General features: G+C 46.3%; 1 long non-coding RNA gene across 4 annotated transcripts; it reads left to right on the top strand.

The window, feature by feature from the left end:
• Positions 1–140: 140 nt before the first annotated feature.
• Positions 141–10,030, top strand: LOC139829467 (uncharacterized). Of its 4 annotated transcripts, XR_011741938.1 has the most exons (6): positions 141–171; positions 1,990–2,129; positions 6,576–6,819; positions 7,877–7,998; positions 8,551–8,635; positions 9,423–10,030. It is a non-coding gene; the product is annotated as an uncharacterized lncRNA (long non-coding RNA). The 4 variants fall into 4 exon arrangements; XR_011741936.1 differs by lacking the exon at positions 141–171 and having other exon boundaries at positions 1,311–2,129; XR_011741937.1 differs by lacking the exon at positions 141–171 and having other exon boundaries at positions 1,315–2,129; positions 6,576–6,730.
• Positions 10,031–16,834: the final 6,804 nt, after the last annotated feature.

Below are 16,834 nucleotides of genomic sequence, written 5' to 3'. Positions count from 1 at the left end.
CGCCGCTGCGCCACGGCCGAGGGGCCGCCTCACGCTGCCTTCCCATTGGTGGCCGCCGCCCCCAGGAGCGCCAGCAAGAACCGTCCGGCGGGAAACGGTGGCCGGAAGGGGTGGGGGTCTGGGGAGCTTGCGGTGTATGGGGGGAGGAATAACCGTGAGGGGCGTGAACCTGTGAGGACTGTGGGGGGTGACCGTAGGGTTTGGGCTAAATAACTCTGAGGGCCAGTGGTAATAACGGGGCGGGGGAAGGGGTGTGTGTGAGGGGCGGAGTAATGACCATGAGAGGAGGGTGGGTGTGGGGGGTTGATAGCGGCGGGGTCGGGGGTAATGACTTGGGGAGGTGTGAGTGGGAACCGTAGGGTGTGTGGGGGTAATAACGGGGCGAAGCAATAACCCTGAGGGGGGAGTGCATGGGTGTGTGTGGGGGTAATAGCTGTGCATGTGGGGGTAATAACTGGGGGGATGCGAGGGGTAGTAACTGTGAGAGGGACAATAACGGTGTTGGTGATGACTGTGTGTGTGTGAGTGATAACCCCGGGGGGGTGTGTGTGGGGTAATAACTGTGCGTGAAGGTAATAACTGGGCTGGGGGGCGGGGGGTGTGAGGGAGGGAAGAGTAATAACCCTTGGGGGCAATAATTGTGGGGAGGGGAGAAGTGTGTGGGGGTAATAACTGGGGGGGCTGTGAGGGGTGGGTGTGGGTAATAACTATGGAGGGGGCAATAACTGTGTGTGTGAATAATAGCCATGGGGGGGTGGGTGATAGCTGTAGGGTGGGGGGTGATAACTGGGGGTGTAATGATGTTGAGGTGGGGAGAGTGTGTGTGTGTGGGGGTAATAACTGGGAGTGTGTGTGTGTGAGGGGGGAAGGGTAATAACCACGGGGCGGGAAAATGTGTGTGTGTGTGTGGGGGGTGATATCTGGGGGTATGTGAAGGGGTAATAACTGGGGGGGGTGGTTCTGAGGCAGTTACTGGGGTGTGGGATGTGGGGGTCAGTGTGAGGGGTTTGTATGGGGGGTTAGAGGGGTGGGTGAACACGGGAGGGATGGGCTGGGGGTGCAGGATGGCGCGTGCTGGGGTGGGCACAGGGTGTGGGGTACTTGGGCTGCTGCAGGTTTCTGGAGCCCCCTGGAGGGGTAAAACCCACCCCTGTGGGCTGCCCACATAAACCAGTCGTGCTGGAGGCACAGGATGAGCTGCTGAACGGGCCTGGGAGCCCCTCGGCTCTTTTCTTTTTTGGGGTTCAGTATTAATTGTGGAGGGGTGAGGGGGAAAGAAGCTTTTTTAGCATTAGTAACAGCCCGGGGGAAAATTAAGTTAGCAAAGCTTCCAGCCTCTTGGAAATGCTCGGTTTCTGAGCTCGTCTCACGTCTGCAGAAACAAGATCCAAGAGGACTGTGGATAACAGCAGGAGGGTGTCATCTGCGTTCCTCAGTCCATCAGTGTTGCAAACAAACCTTATTTAAACTCTTAAATGCTTTTTTTTTTTTTTCTGAGCTAGGTAGTGTCGGTGACTGCACAGGTGCACTCCTGGCTGCAGCGTTATGTACCCTGAATTTTTAAGTTGGTTCAGAACAGTGTGGGTTGTTCTGAACCAACCGTCACCCACATGATAGAATTCTGAAAAAGTATTTTGAAGGTTTCCAGGTTTTAGTCTGGCCTTGAAACTCTGGGTCGAAGCTGTTGTTGTAACCAGTGTGGTGTCTCATGTACACAAGCAAGGGCTGTGTTCGGCAGCAGCCTCTGTGGCAGTGATTTCTCCCCTGACGTGGAGCTTTTTAGCTCCAGAGATCTGCCTGTGTCAGGTCCGCGCAAAACTAAGGCCAGCGAACGTTTTGCAAGGACTCTTTACTTTCAGGCACTTGCACAGCACAAAAGTATTTTCTGCCTTTCCTTAGAACAGAACCTGTATGATTATTTTTCTTGTGTGCTTACACTGAATTCATCCTGTAGGAATCTGCTTTTGCTAAATCTGTTATTTATTCCAGATCTAGATGTCTCAATGGATACGTGGAACTTCTTCTATACTTCCCTGGTGTCCTTATGGCTGCACAGACTTTACGTTGATTCTGTTGTTGCTGTTGGTGAGGCATGGAATGACCTTACAACCCTTGAGGTTATAAGGAAGGTATGTATTTAGGTACGATGCCGGACACACGGGGAATCATTTCACCTAATACGTGTGTAAAATTACAGTAGCTGTGAGCTTGGTTAAATGCAGTAAAGCGTTACATATTCACGGAAGTTTTAGGAACACCTGTACATATTCATAACCTGTCCCCGAGAAGGCGGTTCTTATTGCAATGAGTTCAGGAGACCATTTCCAGAGTCTCCGGCTCCTCCTGGTTGCAGCTGCGCAGTGATCGTGACCCCGGGTCCTCTTCTCTGTACCCGATCACCTTTGGTCCAGTGTGATGAGTTGGTTGGGTCTCAGACTGCTGAGTTGGTTAAAACTGTGTCCAAGTTTCTGTAATCTAGTTCACCCAAGGATGCACCCGAGGATTGTGATCTTTGCAAGGCGTCAGTGACGTCCTGTTTTTCGTACAATAAGTTACACAGAGTTAAACAAGGCTAGGCAATAGTGATGTGGGTTAAAGGGTTAGCTCTCTAAGTGTCTTTAGTGATGTGGGGTAGGGTTAGTTCCTTAAGTGTCAAGTGTTAATTAGTTAATTGTCAGTTCCCTGTATCATTCCCCCCTTTGCTAAGAGGTTAGTAAATTCTTTTACTAATGTGATGATTGTCTATGTTTTCTCTGGCCGCAGGTAAGAAGGCTACTTCTACCTGAGAAAACCCATCTCTATCCTTCAACAGATTTTTAATGTTAATGCAAAAGTCAGGCTCCTGGTGTTTGTCTTCTGCGCTGCTGAGCTCTTTTGGGGCAGCTGACAGCCATGTGGCTGGTGCTCCGGCAGGAATGGCATCTTCTGGGCTGCGACGGGAGCTTGCGTTCTTTGGCGTGGTGACCCCGCTCACTGCAGCTGTAGCATTTGTCTTCTCTTTCGGGTTTCTTCTTGCTGAGGTAGGAAGTGCCGTTTGGGTTGGTCACCCAGAAGGACCAAAGGGACCAAAAGGTTACCCAGAAGGTCCAGAAGGACCAAAACATGTCAGGGTGGACATAACCTAATTTCTTTGATAGAATTTCAGGAAGGTTTTGGTTAATTACTACAAATGTAAAGCTTTCTTCTGCGGAAGTGGGCAATGTAATATATACACTCTGATGGTTTTGATTCCAAAGCACCAATTTAAAGCGTTCCCCCATGGTTTTATTCAGATCTTGCTCATGGCAATTTTCGTCCCATCCGTGTGCTAGGGTTATGACCGTAAGAAACGGCATTTTCCAGGTTGCGCCTGGGTTACCCTTCGTGGTGCTTTGCAGACTTTCTTCACTCTAGAATGATGGATTCGGGCATTCCGTTCTTTAATCTTGGTAGCAGTGAAGGATGCCAGGAGGACTTGAAATGGGCTTCCTGTTGTGATTCCAAAGTCCTTTTCTGCAAGAGACTTCACAGACACATAATCGCCCAATTGGATGTTATGTACTGGCCCATCCAGACCCCTACTCCAAGTTGCAAACACTCTTCCCAATTTTGTTAAGTTGTTTACGCAATATAACCATATAAAAAGTCATAATTTCATCCCCTTCTTGTGCAGACATCCCCTTCTGTACACTATAGGGTCTCCCATCCAGGATTTCAAAAGGATTTAACCCTTCTTTGCCCTTGGCCTTGTTCATATGCAAGAGGGACAAAGGTGAAGATTGAGACCAAGCCAAATTTGCCTCCTGCCCCAGATTTACAATTTGTTGTTCAATTAGATGACTCACTTCATCTTTTTTTTTTTTCTTTCTACCTGGCCACTGGAGGAAGAATGATAAGGTGTATGTAGTTGCCAGTCTATTCTCAAGTGCTGACTGATCTGCTGTACAATTTTTGATTTAAAATGTGGCCCTTTATCAGAGGATATATCAGCTGGAACACCAAGCCTTGGTATTGTTTCTTGTGCTCATGTTTTAGTTACCTCCCGAGCTTTTGCTGTTCTGGTAGGGAGTGCTTCTGGCCAACCTGAAAAGGTATCAGTTAGTACCAAGCAATATCAGCACCCCCCTTTTCTTGGGAGTTCCGAAAAATCAATTTACCATTATTGCCCAGGTCCGTTTCCTTTCCCAATTTGACCCATTTCTAGCTTAGGTATATTCTTAGGATTAGTCTGGAGGCAAAGAGCGCGTTGCTGTGTCACCTGTCTTACAGTAGTGTACCAATTTGTAGTTACTATTTTTGATCAAATGTTCGTATAATGTTTCTGCTACTAAAGGGCAAACTAAATAGGAGGTAACAATAAGTTTTCTCTTGTGGGGCGTGAGCCCACCCTTCCTCATGATATGATTCCTCTAAATCTATACTAAGTTTCTGGTCTTCCTTAGTATATTCTGGCTTACCTTCTAAAATAACCTGCCCGTCGGGGACTAGGGCACTTTCCGCTTTTACCTTTTGCTTAGGCACCAGTTTTGCCTCCCTGTCCACCAGCTCATTTCCTTTTTTCCAATTCCGAGCTCGCTTTCTGGTGGGCCTGGATATGCATGATTGCCACCTTCTTAGGAAGTTGAGCTGCCGGTATTTCTCCTGCACATTTGATATGTGTGCCTTGAGAGTTCAAGAGTCCTTCTTCTTTCCAAATTGTTCCGTGCACGACCCTGAAAGCATACTTAGAGTCCATATAAACGTTCACAGTTTTACCTTCGGCTAGTTCCAGAGCACAGGTAAGGGCGATTATGTAGTATATACTACATTATATATATATATATATATAGTATATATAGTATATACTTCAGCCTTTTGTGCTGAAGTACTTTCAGACAGAGGCCCAGATTCCATCACTTCATGGCTAGTAGTTATAGCATAACCAGCGTGCCTTTCACCGTTCAGGATATTGCTGCTTTCGTCCGTAAGGCAGTTCTCAGTGTTCTCCATAATCCTATGTCCTTTAGATCTGCTTGGCTGGATTATGTTGTTTCAATGGTTTCCAGGCAATTATGATGAACTGTTTTTCCAGTGTTGTCACTGAGGAAAGAAGCTGGCTTGACAGTGTTAGTGAGGATGATTTAGCTTGATATTTGAGAAATCTTTGTGGGGAAAGCCAACGTCCCCCTTTTTCATTTAGAACTGTAGGCACCGTGTGGGATACCAGCACAACCATTTTCTGACCCGTGGTAAATTTCCGGGCCTCCTGTATGTTCAGTACCGCTGCAGCAACTGCCCGCGGGCATCCCGGCCACCCTTTTGCAGTTGCATCTGATTGTCTGGAGAAATAGGCCGCTGCTCGTCGGTACGGGCCAAGATCCTGTGCCAGTGTACCCAAGGCTATTCCCTGCTTCTCGTGAGAGAATAGAAAAAATGGTTTAATCACACCTGGGAGTCCTAGAGCAGGCGCTGTCAAAGCCTTACCAAGTTCTTCAAAGGCTCGTGTAGCTCCTTTATTCCATTGCAGGTGTTCCTGATCTGTGGCTGCTGGCACATACAGTGGCTTGACAAACAATCCATAATTATAAATCCACAACCGGCACCACTCTGTCATGCCCAAGAAGGGTCCGTAATTCTTTTACAGTTTGAGGCTTTGATGTTTGGCATACGGCCTCCTTTCGAGCCTGGCCCAGGGTCCTCTGCCCTACGCTGATTTCATAGCCCAAATGAGTTACTCATGAGTTGCTGTATCATCTGGGCTGTCTTCTGTGATACCTGGTATCCTTGGAGCCCCCAAAGTTCAACAAGCTTACAGTTCAGGTTATGCATGTCTTCTGTGTCCTGGTAGCGATCATCCACATATTGTTGCATCTGTCCTTCATCAGATGGGGCTTCCCAAGATTCAAGATCTTTAGCGAGCTGATTTCCTAGTACTGTTGGGCTGTTTTTAAATCCTTGTGGCAACACCATCCAGGTGAGCTGGGTTTTACATAAATATTGTCTGGCTGGCTTCACGGAGAGAGAGGCAAAAAGGCATCTTTCAAATCTAAAACAGTAAGCCAAATCAAATTAGAGTTAATACAGTCAGAAAGGTGTTTGCTACCACTGGGTAGAGGTCCTTTATTATTCTGTTTATAACCTGACTTGTATTAATTTCTCTATTACTGGCCAAATTCCTTCTCCCAAAAAGGTTGGAAGGAATTGGACATATATAGAAATTTATCAATTCCTACTTGTTTACCCAATTTGTATTTCAAAGGTTCACAAAAATATGCCCGTTCACTTTGGCCAGTGACTCCCTTTACCTACTATGTAATTGTTACTTGTTGTCAATCCACCAAAAATTCCACTTGTTTCTGTTCATTCCAGGTTCCCATCAGTCTTTTTCAAAACTTGCTACTGTCTGTTTCTCTCTCTGCCTACTTCCTCTGTACCTTCCCCAACGTTCATTTTCCCAACATATATACTGACCTCTCTCTAAAGGCTTTCAAAGCCTTCCAACCTCTTCAGTTCCATACTTACTTATCCTTTCAAGAATCTTCCTTGTCCCTGTTACTGAATACTCTCCAAGCTTCATCTAACAACCTTTCCAAATTTCTACTTTCTGTTGCCCTCAGTTTCTACAACTTCTCCAGGGGAGAAGGTCAATTCCCTGTATCATTGGGATCAGCATTTGGATCATCGTTCAGTTCCTCACCACCAAAACCAGAAAGAAGGCCAGGGAAGATGGAAGTGCTTTTGTCCAAGAAGGCCCCGAAATCTGCGTGTGGAGGCGAGTGGCTGCCGGGTGACGGTCCCCACTGGTGCAGTGACACGTGCTGCCCCACTGTGGGCCCCGCCGTGGGTCACTGCGGAGCCCAGGTGTGGTCGTGTAGGAAACGATCACCTTGCCAATAGAACAGGCCCAGGCAGGATCTCTCAGCAAAGCACATTTTGTTAATGATTTTGCAAGACCGGGTGTTCTCCCTAAAGGCAGGCACGCATAATAGGGCAAAAAGCCCCCGTTTATATCCCCCCAAACCCTGGGTGCAATTTCCCTCCCCTGTTGCCCACTGGTCGGTTCTTCAGGGTTTACAGAGCACCCGACACCTGCCTCAGTTTACGTATTTCATTCATCTAATCCGAACAACACCCTTTCCCTTATTGATCTATTTAAAAATGGGTTCCTGGCTCTTTGGCCGTCCTTCCCTCTAGATTAACTTGTAAATACAGGTGTCAGTTTGCATTCTGGGATTAGTTTGAAGAGATTTTGTTTTACATTCAGGATTCACAGTCTGATGTGTCTCGGTCCCTTCCCTCGCGGGGGTCAGGTGCCAGCTCCCCAGTTTTGTGAAAACAACGTTTCTTCCTTGAACGTTCCTTACAGTTCAGTGCACCTGAGGGTTATAATCCGCAGCCTGGACGGTCTCATGTTTGTGGGTGACTCGGTGCCCTCGTTGCTCTGATGTTGGAGCAGCTCTCTGCTGAACGCTTCTCCCGTCGTTACTGAGAGATCGTGTCAGCCTGGGTTGCTCTGTCACTGCAAATCAATCACTCTACTTGTGCTGGAGTTCTCGGGTTCCTCTTTCCGTTGATGTTACTGATGAGGTTGGGCTGGTTTTAGGACGGGAGTGGGATTAGGCTGTTCAGGATGGTAAAAGCTCCTTGCGCAGGTGAGCAAAGTTCTGCTGCGCGAGTTGGGAGGTTCCTGCGTTCAGCTGGATCCGGCTGCGTGTGACCTGAGTTTATTGGAGCGTGGCCTAGTTCAGAGACGTGGTTGTGTCTTTCTCTGGGTGTGAGAAGCTAAAATGCTTTGATAGCCTCATTTAATTAGTGCTGAGAGTCTGTTCACAGGATAGGTGTTTTAAGTGGTTTTGGGAGAATGGGGTTAACATCACTTTGAAAAGGGATTGAATGAGAAGTGGTGCTTGTTTCTTAGGGTGAAAAATCCAATGGGAATCCAGCTTCTTCTGAAGGAATAGAAGACAAACTCGTAAATGGATCAGCCACCCTGGAGGCAAAGTAAAGATTTTCTATGGGTCTCAGACTGGCACAGCAAAGGTATCAGTTACTTTTTTTTTTCCCCACCTACATGAAGTAATTTGAAATATTGAGACTCAAGTCTGTTGCTTGCCTTAGAAGTATTGCACAGTGTAAACATCAGAAAGTTCATTAGCTCATGAGAAGTCATTGCCCAACATGAAAGATAACTTAAAATTATGTAAAAATAACATTTTTTTTCTACTTGCTTTAAATGGCGCATGCAGTAGAGACATTGATGATGAAGTTTAAAGTTTACTCTTGCCGTACCCGTAGTTGCGAGCGGGTCTTCTCAGAGACAAGTACTGGTTTAGGTGCTTTTGAAAAAAATGGTGTGTGTAAATGTGAAATCATTAGTCATTAAAATTCATGTCACTCTCTTCTTGCAGCCAATATACTTGATTTTTTTTTTCTTAACATGAGGAATTCTAGGTCCAGTGTCCAGTTCTCGGATGTCTTTGTTCTTTCTGTTGTGGGAGGTGTCTTGTGACTGGGCGTGTGGGGGTTGTTTGGTCGCTACCATGCTTGGGTTGAAGCAATTGATAAATTCCTATTTTTCTTTTTTTTTTGGAGGTTTGCCAGAGGTCTGGCTGAAGCCGTTATTTCACTTTGCTTGCCTGTGGAAGTCATCAGCATGGGAGATTATGATCCAGAGGAGGTAAGTACCTTATAAATATGACTAATAAAGAAAAGCTTTTCCTTGTGTTGCGAAGGCTCTTTTCCCCTTGTATTTCTCTCCTATTATTCTGGAAATTCCCAATGCTGTGTGTTAAAAGTCGCTTCCCTTCTGTATAAGTGTAGCCCATCAACCCTCAGCAGAAAACACCTAAATTTTGAATATTCCTAGGAGAGGATTGCCTAGAGTATTTTGATGGTGACAGTGACTTGGTATGAGCTGGTTCTGTAACTCAGGTGTGAGTTCAGTGAGAGCGGTTGCACCAGGTCCCTCTGTTCTGTCTCTGTATCCCCAGGGAAGGGTTCAAAGCCAGAACAAGCAGATGGTGACAATTTGCAGCCTTCACAGGCTCATAAGCTAAAAACTCCTTGCTGGTCATATTTAGATGGAGTAATCCTTGAGGCATTTTTCTTCTGTGAATATTGATAGTTGTTTTTTTGAATCAGTGAGAAACTTGATTGCTGCAAGAGTCTGCTCAAGAAGCTGTCGATTGGGGTGGGGAAGGGAGATGTTCTGTTCTCTTGTACCACCTCTGTGAAGCAGCAGACAGACAGTTTGATCTCTCCTGGCTAATTTAAGGCGTCTCTGCAGGGGGGATGGCCGTTCGCCACTGTTGGGGTTATCACCTGCAGCATCCCACACCAAAATCCCACTTAGAAAAAACCTCATCTTTTAACTTCTTCCAACTCCCCATGTGTTCCAGTTGTCTTACTAATGGGAAGCGTTCTGAGAAATGCACCGATCTCTTCTATTCTCTTGATATTATTAGACAACCGGCAGGAACGTTTGTGTGTTCTTGGTAGCTACGTACACTGACGGGCAGCCAACCGAGAGTGCAGCGTGGTTCTGCAAGGGGTTAGAAGAGGCAGCGCGTGACTTTCGCTTTGGGAAAACGTATCTGAAAGGCCTGAGATACGCTGTGTTTGGCTTGGGAAATGCGGTTTATGTCGATCATTACAACACTGTAAGTATCTGCTCTGCACCTTTCTGAAGTTGCTGCTCCGCTGAAAGGCTGAGCTTCCCAAAATGCTCCAAAACTGAATGATAACTGGTAGCTTGTGTGAGATTTGCAGCCTTTGTGTGGACTGGGTTTAGGGCACAGGCAGTGCAGTTTTGAAGCAAGTGTGCTGCCCCTTGAAATGGGAAAGGAGGTTGTTAGCCAATCTTGCAGCCTGAGAAAATGCTGATTCCCTTTCCATCAGTGTTCAGTCTTGCATAAAAATACAAATACAGCACAAACTAAGTGCCTGCAAGCAACACAGAGCTGGAGAGAGGCTGATGGTTCAGGTATTTGGCTGGGTTCTATTTGCAGTGCTTCCATTTTGCTGTGTGAACGCTTTAGTAATTTAATCTGTTCAGGTAGGTGTCAGGAACTAAAATGCAGATAGAAGCACTTTTCATATTAGTGTCTCCTGTGGTGATTAGTAGGTACAGCCTAACACGTTCTTATTTGTTTCTGCAGTTGCTTGTAGCTGCTTGAAACAGTTCCTGCTGGGCTCGAAGTTTGGGTGGTGGGTTTTTTGTGTGGTTTTCTTTTTCCCAGGAAGTACATTTAAATCTTTCTTCAGCCTTAGAGGGAGGCTCAAGCTGCTGTTCTCATAGGAAAGATGACTGGGGGAAAAAAAGGCACTCAACCAAAACCAAAATGGGCCCAAACAAACAAAACAACCAAAAAAAAAACCCAAACTAAAAACAAGAGCAGCAAAAACCCCAAACAAACCCCCAGTGTGACTCCACAGATATTCCTTCAGTGTCCTCTTATTTTATGGGTACAAAAATATTGATTGTCTTTTAGACTTCCCTGCTGCTGTAAAGTCAGCACAGACCTGTGCTCTGGTGGGTTGTTCACCATCGTTAGTTTTAACCGCTCCTTGATTTGCCAAATGATTTATTGGGAGCGATAGCTGGATATGAGGCTGGGCTGTGGTGGGCGCTGGAGGAACCCAGATGTCCTTTCGTGGGGAGAGTAGATGGGTGTGAGGGGAAAGCCCAGGGTCCCGTTGCTCTGGCCCTGGCAGGGGAGCTGGGACCGGGAAACTGGTTCTTCTGTGACACAACCTGTTCTCGAGTCCCATCCTGTGGTTTTATTTGGATTTTTCTTTTCTGCTTGCTTTGCAGCCCAAACGTGAACTGCGTGCGCTCTTGTGTCTTCCCAACCTCCCCGTGGGGACCCTTTGAGGGGATTTTGTCTTGCTGGTCTTTTTCTTGGGTGCAGTGTCCAAGAGCAGTTGGAAGATGGTTTTTGGAGGTGGCTGGTTAGTTCTGTTTTCTTAGGATTGTTCTGTACCTTCAGGTAAGGGCAGAGAACTCATCAGTCAAGTGTGATACAGATGATAGTGATGTCCTCACACTATCTATGGAGTATCTCTCATTTATTTTATATGGATAGTGGTGATACACTTCAATAATCATTGTAGATTCTGTTCTGCAAATAAGGAAATATGTGACATCTTCATAGGTCTTCCGAATTCTTCTGTGGGCAATCTAACAGCACAGGTGTGTGACACAGCTGCTGTTAATGGACAAAATGGCCTGAGAAGATGATCTGCCAGTGTCTATTAGTTTCAGAATGCTTTTATTATAGCAATAGGTTTTTTTCATTCAAATTAGTTGCTAAAAGAGTAACAGTTCCTCCAGAATCTAATTCAAGAATTCAAGGGAGCAGCCTGGGATGGCGAAGCCAATGTAGGAATTAGTGAATCTACTTGGGCTGAGGGACGGATGTCTCTTCTCCATCTCACCTGGGTGAGAGGAGCTCTCAAGAACTTGCAGGTAGATTTGGGGGAGGGATTGAAATGGGATGAGCTGCCGTGTGGTCGATACCCATGGCCTCACTTCCGTAAGACACGGTTTGCCGTGGTTGCCACTAGTGGAGGTCACCAATGTGAGATCTTCATGGCAGATGTTTTGCGACAGGCTCAGCAAGCGTTCTGACTTACCATGGGGCTTATTGTGAAAGGTCCAGGATTTTGGTTTTTCTTCAGTACTAGTTGATGGAGGTGAAAGTATCATCTAGATCTTTTACTTAGGTGACACATCTTACCGTCTTTGGTGGAGCAATTTGAATCCCAGAATGTCAAGTAAGAGGAAGATTGATGTGGAAGGAAGGCGATTTATTGATAGATGGGAAAGCAAATACGTGTTTGTGTTTCAGGGAGGAAAAGCCAGTATGTCTTTTGTGTTACGAGACAGAGTCGGCGATAAAGGAGCACGATGCACATAACAAACACAAGCCCTGTGGGCCAAATCCTCAAATTACATTCGGCCCTTTGAATGCAACTGCGGGGCTGCTGTGGCCTCCGGTGAAAATGTTCAACACCCCATCATAGGCTTAGTTTGACAAGAAATTATGCGCTTATGTATTGGAAATTTTTGTTATTCCTGTTGTCCCCTGCTGCAAAGCAGAAGGGGCTCTTGGATTAAAATGGGCATCTGGGTTTAGGCAAAAAGCCAGATCCTAACAATTTGTTAGCTCTTTTCTGCTCAGCTGGTGAGGTTGGTATTTCTTACAGCTCCTGGCATTCCCAGCCCTGAACTCTGCCAGTCCCGTTTTCTTGACACCAGGTTCGGCTTGGCTTGCCTGCTGAAGCAGCTGCATTTTTCACTGACCTTAGCAGGCTTTTACTACGTGTTAAAAATGTCCAAGGTGTTCTTAGTTTCCTGTATGACGAGAAGGATCTGAAGCAGCATCACGGAAAGACCAAGCTTTCCATCCATTTTGCGACTGCAGTATTTTTGCGTGTCAAGTAGAGCCCTGTAATATCCCCTCTCATGTTCTCACTCCTGCTTTCAGTTCACGGAAGCAAACCCTTCCACAAATCTCAAGCCTTTTATACTTTTCAACAGCGCTTTCTTTTCTTTTAAGGGAAAGAGGAAGCCTAAAGAATAGCTCTTGGTGGCCTTTCAAGGGTTTCTCAAAGACTGAGCAGCCCTAGGAATGAAACTGGAGTTTTCTCCTGTCGCACTTGGGCAAACTGCAAAATTCCGCTGCCCGGATTCCACTTCTATTCTGGTATAAAACGCTGAAATAATTTGAACAGGTTCCTTTCACCAACAGTGACATTTTCTCGCTTTAGTCAGAACATTCTTTTGGGTGGTGGCTCAAGTGCAGCAATTGTGTTCCAGCCAATGCTCCTGAAGTCGGTGGTGATGGATTTGCCGCTGTGTCTGACCTTCAGCTCCGGCACACTCCTGTAAAACAGCGGGAAACTGGGACGTTTTTTCCCCCTGTAAAGATCTCCTGCTGTGAAGCTCCCTTTTCTGCACCGAAATGTTTCAGCTTTAACAGACAATCATTGCTTCCAACCCCAGGGCTTTTGTGGAGGTTGCTTGGTAGACCCACACTGATTTGCCAGCTGTGTATTTCCCTCCTCAGAAGAAAAGCCCTCTGGAGGTCGTTGAGGAGTTTGTGAAGCACAATGTGACATCAGATGGGCTATAACCGAGCTCATGGTGGCTGCATTTTTGGAGGAGGATGGCTGAGTCTTTCTTGTGACTTCTGGGCATTTTTCAACCACTGCTCTACTTCATTCCTTTGTAATTATGCCTTTTTGTGTATGCTTTCCAAGCCTTTTCTTGCAATGAGTTTTTGGTGGTGTAGAGATCTGTGCCGGAAGGTGTCTTTGGGTTTTCTTCTGGACTTTTTGCCATGTTGGGATGCTCAGCAACCTGGTCCAGTGGAAGGTGTCCCTGCCCATGGCTGGGGGGTGGACACTAGATGATTTTTAAGGTCCCTTCCATCCCAAACCACTTCATGAGGGACCTGGGGGGGTTCAGCTGGAGAACAGGAGCTGAGGGGAGACCTTCTGATCTCTGAACTGCCTGAAAGGAGCTTGGAGCCAGGGGGGTCGGGCTCTGCTCCCCAGGAACAAGCGCCAGGAGCAGAGGAAACGGCCTCAAGTTGCACCGGGGAGGCTGAGGTTGGATGTGGGGAACAATTTCTTCCCCAAAGGGCTGTGGGGCATTGGAGCAGGCTGCCCAGGGCAGTGCTGGAGTCACCATCCCTGGAGGGGTTTAAAAGGTGTTTAAATGAGGTTCTCAGGGACATGGGGCAGTGCCAGGCGTGGGTTATGGTTGGACTCCCTGATCTTGAGGGGCTTTTCCAACCAAAATGATTCTATGACTATTGACCTGCTGCAGGTGAAATGGGTTTTCAGCTGCTGGATTTTCCATATGCACTGCAGCTGCCTGTCTTCTCAGATCTCTACTGAGGAGGAAGACTTAAAGGTTAATTTTGACACTCATCTCAAGTCTCACATCATGCACACCTTAAGCTTGATGTAAAGCAGAACTGAAGCTTTCTCTGCTTGTTGTTTCTTTTTTAGACCCTGTGGTTGGGGTGTTACAGCCTCTGTGTGGCTGTGAGCTGTGCTGGTCATTTGATTTGGTGCAGGGAGACAGGAATTCCATACCCACGCTCCTCTCTACTGGTTGCATGTCAGCACAGCTTACTAATCCTCCAGCCAGGACTAGCTGTACGCTTTCTGCTTTAAACCACGTTTGCAGATTCTTAGTCACGCAAGACTGAATGTAGAACTGCAGGGACCAGTGACTGGGTAGGATAAACGTTACCTTCTATTAGCAGGTACCACCTGTGCCATTGGAGACGTATGAAGTGATAGTCTGGATCTACTGTTGGCAAAATGTTTTTAATACAAATGTCATGCCTCACCGTTCTTGTCTCGTGTGCACAAAGTTGCAGATAAGGCGGCTGCCATTCTTTTTCTTTTTCTGGATCTCTTCTTTTAGGCTTTTGACACTTGTAGATTCTGCCAATGTTTCCGACCGCTGCAGCTCCCCCAAGATCTCTGAGGAAGAGTCCGAGGAGCCTGTTTGTTCTCTGTGCATCACTTTGGCAAGAAATGCTGCAGTTCAGCCACTTTCCTGGGAACTGGGTATCGTTGTGTTTGCCTGGTTGTGACTGACACATTTTGGCCCCGTGCCAGCCGGCACGTGCGGAGCCAGCATCCAAACAGACTCAGAAAATTGGGGGTATTTGTAAAAAATGTGGCTTGACTCTGCACTGGAGCCCTTCCCCCTCATTCCTGGAAGTGCTACAGCCCTGATAGATGCCAAACAGATGCAGATTTAGCACGTGGCAGCTTTTTTGGAGGGCAGGAAAAGCAGATAATTCGTTGGTGTGGTTCCCTGCAAGGCAGCGATTGTGCAGCGTTGAGCTCCTGAGGCTGCTGCATCGGGAGCAAAGGGGAGACAAAACCCGCTTTAGTTACTGCAACATCGCTAAGTCGTAATTCTCCCTAGAAAAATAGACTGAAAAGATCCATTATTGCTCTCAGCTGGTCTTGCTGCGTTTGTAGTGTCTCTTTAGCTTAATTGTCTGTATAGAAATGTGCGAGTGACCAAATGTTTTAATCAATTAGAGCAAGTGTGGGGACTGGGGGTTTCTGGCACTGCTATGGCGCAGTCACCAGGCAAACCTGATTTGATTGTGTTTTCTGGCTGAGTGTCTAAAGCCCAATCAATTATTGCAGAGAGATGGAACAGCTAAATAAGACTTAAATTAATAGGGTTTATTATTTTTGCGTCTGAGGAGGCGGCAAACCAGACAGAGTGAGATATCCTGTAAAGAAATTGGTTCATATTTCTTCTTCTGTAACTTTCTGGTGTTTATACCTGTACTTGGATGTTCAGCTCTAACTTACAGGCAACAGCTGAAGTTCTGTTCGGATGAGCTGAATAAGTGTGTGGCCAAAAGCCAGCAATCACAGTAAGCCCTGCAAAATGAAGAGATGAGTAACAGGAGGGCTAATTAAAGAGGTCTTTTAAAAAAAAAATTAAGAAGAAACTGAAAACATAGATTAAAACAAAAGTTTCTTCTCATTAAGTAACTTGACTCAAGGGCCTAAATTCTTCAGGGAAATATAAATTTTATGATATTAAAGGAGTGGACACTGCAGGTTTGTGAAACTCAGGACCTGAGCCTGAAAGTTCAGAGTCTCTGTCCATCTCCAGCCACCAGTCCTTGTTCTGCTGAGTTAATAATCTCTTCTCCCAGTGTTTCAATCTGCTTATTTTTTGTTTCCAGAATTAATACATTGTGACCCAAGCTTCCTTGTTTCCTTCCGATTAGATTATTTGCTGGTTTCTTGACCTTTGGGCCTGCCTGTCTTCCAGGAGCTCTTGAAATAACCCTCTAGATGGGGTGAGGGACAGGACATGAGAGAATACACCTAATTCATGCCCCTGTGAATGGTAAAAGTGAAGTCTTGGTGCCTTTCTGTGCTGCTCTGCCAGCACTGTAACAACCTGAGGCTTTTCTAGGAGGAAATGTGAAGGTGGTCGGTGGGGTGAGATGGGTGCGGACCCTGGTGAGCGGCTCAGCCGGGTGTGTATGTGTGTGGGTTTAACCATCCAAGTGAAAACATTGCATTTAGATTAAATATCTCTGACCTGTCCTCTCCCTACTCCTGTCTGGGCTCTTCCTTGTTAGCCCTTTTGGATGTCCTTTGTTAGTTTTATCTGATTTTCTGCCTTGACCTTTCTGATTATGACCCTGTCTTCTTGTGCTTTTCCTTTTATTTTCAGCTGGAGGATCACAAGGGTGCAGAAGAGCCTGTGATTCTGCCAGATTGGTTTCTTGTTACGCTTGCGATCTTCGCTTTATTATTGGCACCGTTTGCACTGAATAGGGTTTGAAAAACTGCCAGTTGTCCTGAACTCCTTTGCCCTTCAACTCTCCTCCTCTGGGATCTCACCTGTGGTTCAGGGAAGTCTCATTTCTTGAGTTTTCATGTTCATTGTTCTTCTTCTCCTTTCGTGGTCACCACCACCAGCATCTCCCCACCTTCTTGGTCCCCAGCAGGTATCCACGTCAATCACTACATCACTGGAGTCAATGATACTTTATACCTGTGCTGCATTTTCCCTCAAAGTTTCTTCCAAGACTCCACAGCACTAAGCATTGCTCAAGGAACAGAGCAACCATTATAGGAGGGGATAAAGCAAAAGCTGATAAAAATAATACCCAGGGGAGTGGGGAGGGGGATGCACTGCATCTCTACTAAAAATGAAATATTCTGCGGGCAGCTGGGACAAGTCTCTAATAAAATACGGGCTTACGATCGTGAGGCTTCTCTAATAAAAATCTTTCTGGTGTGGGGGGTTTTGAGTGAGATTTTTTGCTTATTTTTGGAAGGGCAGGAATATTGTGCACAGTTATGT

The sequence above is a fragment of the Patagioenas fasciata genome, chromosome 19 (assembly GCF_037038585.1).
Source record: "Patagioenas fasciata isolate bPatFas1 chromosome 19, bPatFas1.hap1, whole genome shotgun sequence".
Lineage (NCBI taxonomy): Eukaryota > Metazoa > Chordata > Aves > Columbiformes > Columbidae > Patagioenas > Patagioenas fasciata.
This window is presented reverse-complemented; position numbering and strand designations above follow the sequence as displayed.